This window comes from Sorex fumeus, unplaced genomic scaffold (assembly GCF_029834395.1).
Source record: "Sorex fumeus unplaced genomic scaffold, SorFum_2.1 ptg000032l, whole genome shotgun sequence".
In the NCBI taxonomy this organism is placed as follows: domain Eukaryota; kingdom Metazoa; phylum Chordata; class Mammalia; order Eulipotyphla; family Soricidae; genus Sorex; species Sorex fumeus.
The window spans coordinates 4,887,921-4,893,838 of record NW_026606089.1 but is presented as its reverse complement, the minus strand read 5'-3'; positions in this window follow the sequence as shown (position 1 = coordinate 4,893,838).

Here is a 5,918-nt window from a genome sequence, read left to right as displayed (position 1 = left end):
AGCTGCTTCTTCACAGATACAGGAGAAGGCTCCAGATGTTGAGAAGTGCCAGCTGCTGTCTTGTAGGGAGCTGGTGTAGAAGCTGCAGGGCGAAGAATACACTGGCTACTAGGGTTCTGCAAACCTGGTTGAGATGGGTTGGTTGAAATGGACTGAGCAGGTTTGGCAGAACCAGACAAAAATGCAGTGGTTGACCGGGAAGAATTGGCAGCAGTTGCCTGAGCTGCATTGGTAGGGCCAGGCTTGGCAGGGTAAGCTGCAGCAGGAAGATGTGAGGCCACAGATTGTCGTCTGGAGAAACAGGTCGAGCTTGTGGCCTCTCCATGGTAAGAAAAGTCAAAGGTACCAATTTGACCTTCCCAGGAGGTGGCAGCTCAGACTGGGATGGAGATGAGCGTTTTTCAGCATTGTTACTTGGTTTCTGTACTTTGTTTTGACCTGAGTTTTCTCAAGGACTTTTCCATCCCGTGTAGCACCTAGCCATGGCTTGACAGCTGAGGGTGGATTGACATCTTTAGGCCTCTTTGAGCTACCCAGGACCTGGAAGCAAGAGATTCCAGGTTTTGGATCACTCTTCTTCCCCAGAGCATGAAAAACTTTGATAGAATCCATCATCTGTATGCTTAGGTAGTGGCGGGACTTTTTAGCAGCCTCTTGGCAAAGCTCAGGTTGACTTTTCTTGCGCGTCATCTTGCCAGTGGTGGGCTTTTCTTCTGCCTTGATCTTGTTCCCTGGCTGATTTCACATCTTAGCTTTCTTAGAGTTTTCTCTGGTGTTTTTTATCTTCTCCTGCCCATGCCTCTTTGTCTTGCTGATGCTGCTGGAGGCAGCTTTGTGAGGTTTGCTGTTAGTTTTGGCTGTGGTCACAGGACACCTATCACTGACTGCAGTATTACGAATAATCTCTGCTCCTCATAGCAAGCATTCTTGGACTTTTGGCTGGATTTTCGCCTTTGTTTCTCCCTCAAGAGTTTCAGAAGCCTCCTTTTTGTTGTTCTGTTTTGCATTGGAGGTCCCCTTAGTGCCACTTGAATTTTCTTGCACCTGCTTCAGAGTGATGGTCTCAGTGGTGTTCATTACCTGAAGATCTTTTCATTGATCTAGGTCTACTGGGATCTGGTAGGTCTCCAGAGCTTTTGAAAGCCCAGGTTTCATCTGATCAAAATTTATAACTTTTTGTTCCTGAGTTGGAGTTGTGTCAGCGACAGGTTACTTTGGGTTGGAGATATTATGGGAACTTTCACAAGGTCAGGTGGTGGATTCCTCTCATCTTTGAATCCTTCTACTGCAACATGTGGGCAATTCGGAAATTTTTGTCAGACCAAATGTCTGACCTGAAGTTCGATGCCAGGGAAGTCTCCATCTCCAGGAAATTCATCACTAAAAAGGAATCGAGGAAGAAATCAGTCCCTGCAAAATGAGATATTCCCTGCACAAAACTACAGCTGCAACAACTGTGTACCTACCATTAATAGACAAGGAATTGTTACTGACTCTTCTACGGAACATGGCAAGGCCCTGTGCTAGAAGATTTTAGGTAACTGTTGTAGTTCTTACTGTTTGTCATGTAGTGCTGTTGTTTTTTGGTTTTCTTTGTATTTGAAAGAGTTTCTCTGTAAACTAACTTAAAAAATAAGAGATTTGGACAGAGGGATAGTCCATTTGGTAAGGCACTGGCCCTGCGAAGAGCTGACCTCCATTTGATCTTTCATATCATGTATGATCTCATAAGCACATTCAGCAGTGATCACTAGCACAGACCCAGGAGTAATTCCTGAGCACTTCGTGCTATGACGCAGATTCAATGTCCTCCAAACAAAAGCTTTTTTAAAAAAATAAAGATTTTTAAACTAATAAGTTCCATACAGAGATTAGCATTGTAATGTGTTTTACTCTCAATTTAGTCACTTTCATAGAAAAATAAAAGGACGTTAATATCATAGAATAAGAGTATGAATGAAGCACTCCTTCAGCATGATATTTGTGCTGAAGTACAGATTCTAGATTTGATGATTTGAGATAGAATCTCTGAAACACAAGTATATTCAGAACCTTGCTGTTCATTAATGGAAGGGAAATTTAAAGTGGTACCATTAGAATAGGAGTTCTGAAACTTCTTAAGAAAATAACAAAATACTACTTTAAAACATGTATTTTGCTTTTAGTGTCGTAATTCGGGAGGACTTCTGACATAGAACAGTGAAAAATGTGGCATTCCCTGCCACAGAGGCTGGGTGGGATGGGGGTATGGGTGGTCGGCGGAATACTGGGATCCCTGGTGGTGGAGAATGGGCACTGGTGGAGGGATAGGTACTCCATCATTGTATAAATGAAATCCAAGCACAATAATTTGTAAGTCTACAACTGTGCCTCATGATGTTTAACTAATAAAAATTAAAAAATAATTGAAATAACTAGGGAAAAAATGTGGCATTCTTTTGTGTGCTCCTGAACTTCATAATATGAAACCAAGTTGTCCATTATACTATCACATGTTCCAATGTCCATTAGGAGCCCTTATGTTGAGTGCGAAAATAACATGCTGTAAAATGAGTGAGGGGTGTAAACATGAACTTAGTTAACTTCATTCATAAACTTAAAAATCTCTATTTATTTAAATAGCACCTGTCTATGGACAGTTTTCCTCTTTTTGACCCCAATTTTTGAGTTTTCTTTCCCTTCTCTCAGTTTAACTCACCTTGATATCTCGATTCTGTGAGGGGTTGAGCAGACAGAGAGAAGTCGATTCCAGAGGAGGAAGTTGGTGGTTGGTTATTTGGGGGCTGGACCTCCTTCAGAACAATAACCATTTCTCTAGATGAGTTGCTGTAAGCTTGGGGGGGCAGAGCCATTTTGTTCTATGTATGACATGGAGTCATAGGACTGCAGGCCAGAAAGCAGAGTTCCCAGAGTGCCTTAATGATTGTAATACACCTGGGTTCATTCCTGTTAGGGAAGTGACAGGCTTTGACTCTGATGTGGAACCTGAGATGGTATTCTCTCAACAAGACTGGCAGAAAGTGATGGGCACACAGACACCGTGTTGTACGTGTCCAGTGTACTCTCACAGCGAGCTGCCTTAGACATGGAAGAGACAACGGTGTCTTGGTCTAGGAAAGATACAGAAAAAGTATCCCATAGAAGACTTCTCTTCAGCCCTTCCTGCAATATCCCATTCCAAAACACTCAGGTAGGAAGCAGCTGAGGTGGATATATGAGGATATATGAGACTGGTGAAACACTCCAGATAGCATTGTTGTGCTGAAATGTTGGTAAAGATAGGCACTACCCATCAGTGGTTGGAAAGAGGTGCCAGAGGCTGAAGGCAGGAGCCAAGCAGAACTACCAGCAGGAGCAGATATTCTGGAGTAGTTGCAGACACTTCCTGTTAGGGATGCTGCATCATTCACCACGGGAAGGGAAAGCTGCAGAGTATGGGCAGTTCCCAATACAGATGGATTTAGAAAATTTACTGTAAGGAACAAGAGGGTGATGAAAAAAATCTGTGAGACTTATAATCTCCTTCAACGCTGAGAGGAACAATATGAACTTAAAAATTAAGCCATCGAAATGCTTCTAGTACCAACAGTCAACTGAGTTTCCAAAGTTCCAACAATTTAGGGTGATTCAAAGCTTGAAACCTTTTGGCAATTTGTGTATTTGGTATCGTGCTCCAAAAGTGAACACAGAACTGTAGAAGAACCAGGTGATCGTGTCTGTTCTTGGATTTCTTGCTTACAGATAGTTTCTCCTTACCCTAGCAATGCCTGTAGCTTGTTCTCCTTTTGACACATATGTTATCTCTTATAAGGCAAGCTTTTCTAAACTAGGAAGTCTAAGAGTGGGTAACATTCTCTGGACAAGAAGAAACCTGAGGGCCAGAAATGACAAAGAGACTTCATGTTTTCCAATAATTTTTATTGGGCATTTTAAGGAGTATAGTTTCGACCAATAACTGACAGTGATCTTGGGTTCTTTCTGGCTCTGCACTCTGGAGTGACCTCTTGTAACATTCAGAAGAGTGTATGCAGTAACAGAGATCCAAGCAGATTGACTGTGTATAAGGCAAGTGCCTTATCCCCTCCAGTACTATCTCTCTGCCCCTTATGAATTTCCAAGTTAGGGAAACTAAGCATGTGGACTTTTTTTCCAGGACGCTGCTTTGTCACTACAATGCAGAAATGGTTAGAAAGATACCTTACATTAATATAGGCATTTGGAGTGTTTTCAACTCTTACCATTGTAATCAACAGGTTTCCCTTTGACTTGTGCAATGAATATCTGTTAGTTACGGTTCACTTATGACTTAATCTTGTTGATGCATTGAAGGTTACCCTGATTTTTGATCCACTTCAAAAATGACTACTTGAGTTTTTCCCAGTTGTCTTTCATCATAATGAGATGTTGGTGCGTAGACAACGAAGATAGAAACTGCAGGCAGTGAGCCACATCTATTCAAATGTAAACGTCCGATTTGGGTTGTTAGGCATTCGAATGAATCAATGCTCTTGGCCAAGTTTGTGTTGACAAGGACACCGACGCCTCCAACACCTCTTTTATCGCATGTTCCGAGGAACAATTCTTCTCCAGTGTCGAAAACGGCATGGTGAGATTCGTGTCTTCTTGTCTCGGTCAGACCAATGATGTCGTACTTGATCATTCGCGCTTGTACCATCAGGTCCTCGATGGATGCATCTGATGCTAGCGTACGTGCATTGAAAGTACAGACGATCATTTTTGTCTTCCTTCGTTGTGGCAGCCTAGGTCGGCCTTGAGATCTTGTCGGCCTCTCCTTTCTCATCCTTCTCAGTGCTGCCATGTCGGTGAAGCCTTCAGGGTCAGGTGAATGAGACCAGTTGTAGTTACTGGTTTTGGCATATCGAATACACAGCGGATAGCTTGCCAGGCTCTTCCGTGCGGGCGGAATACTCTCGGTAGCTTGCCAGTCTTTCCGAGAGGAATAGAGGCTTTTGGGGTGACCTCTAATCACCCAACCACACCTTCTACAAGATCATTGTGGGTGATTTTAATGCCAAGATAGGACCGAGAAGATCAGCTGAAGAACTTCACATTGGAACCCATGGCCTAGAATGGAACGAACAGGGTGAGAGACTGTCTGAGTTCATCATGTCGACCAAGACCATTCATGGTAACTCACAGTTCCAGAAGGCAGAATCTAAACGATGGACATGGGAGTCTCCCGGTGGACGATTCCACAACGAAATAGACCACATCATATTCAATCGACGGTTTTGCCTGACTGATGTCGCTGTTGTCCCAAAATTTCGAACGGGATCGGACCACCGTCTCCTTTGTGCAAAATTCTACTTCACAGAGCGAGGAGAAAGGGCTGCAAAGTTCAAAAAGAGAACTCCCAGAACGACCACCAACTGGGAACTCTTTGGTACTATTGCGGCAACATGGGAAGATGCCATTGTTGACAACATTGACGAGGAATACGATCGACTGGTTCAGCACCTCCATGAATGTGCGAGGAACGCCAAGAGAGAGATAGCCACAAAAAGTCGCCTATCTTCGAAAACTCTTGAGCTAATTCGCCAGCGTGGTTTGGCGCATGCCTCAGGCAACCGCAAGCTAACGTCCGAGCTCGCAAAGCAGTGCAGAGATGCGATCAAGGAAGACCTCAAAGAGAGAAGAGCAGAAGTACTGGTAGATGCGGCAGAAGCCGGGGAAAGTATTCGTAACGCCCGCCTGTCCTTCGCCAACTATAAGACCAAGATGACTGCCCTCCGACGTCCTGATGGATCCATCACATCCTCCAGAACGGCAATGGAGAAGATTATCCACGACTTCTACTCAAATCTCTTCGATAGCCATGTCCACTTGCCGACATACCAAATTCCACAGGATGGGTATGTCGTTCCCAACGTTCTCCCTTCCGAAATCCGACACGCCAT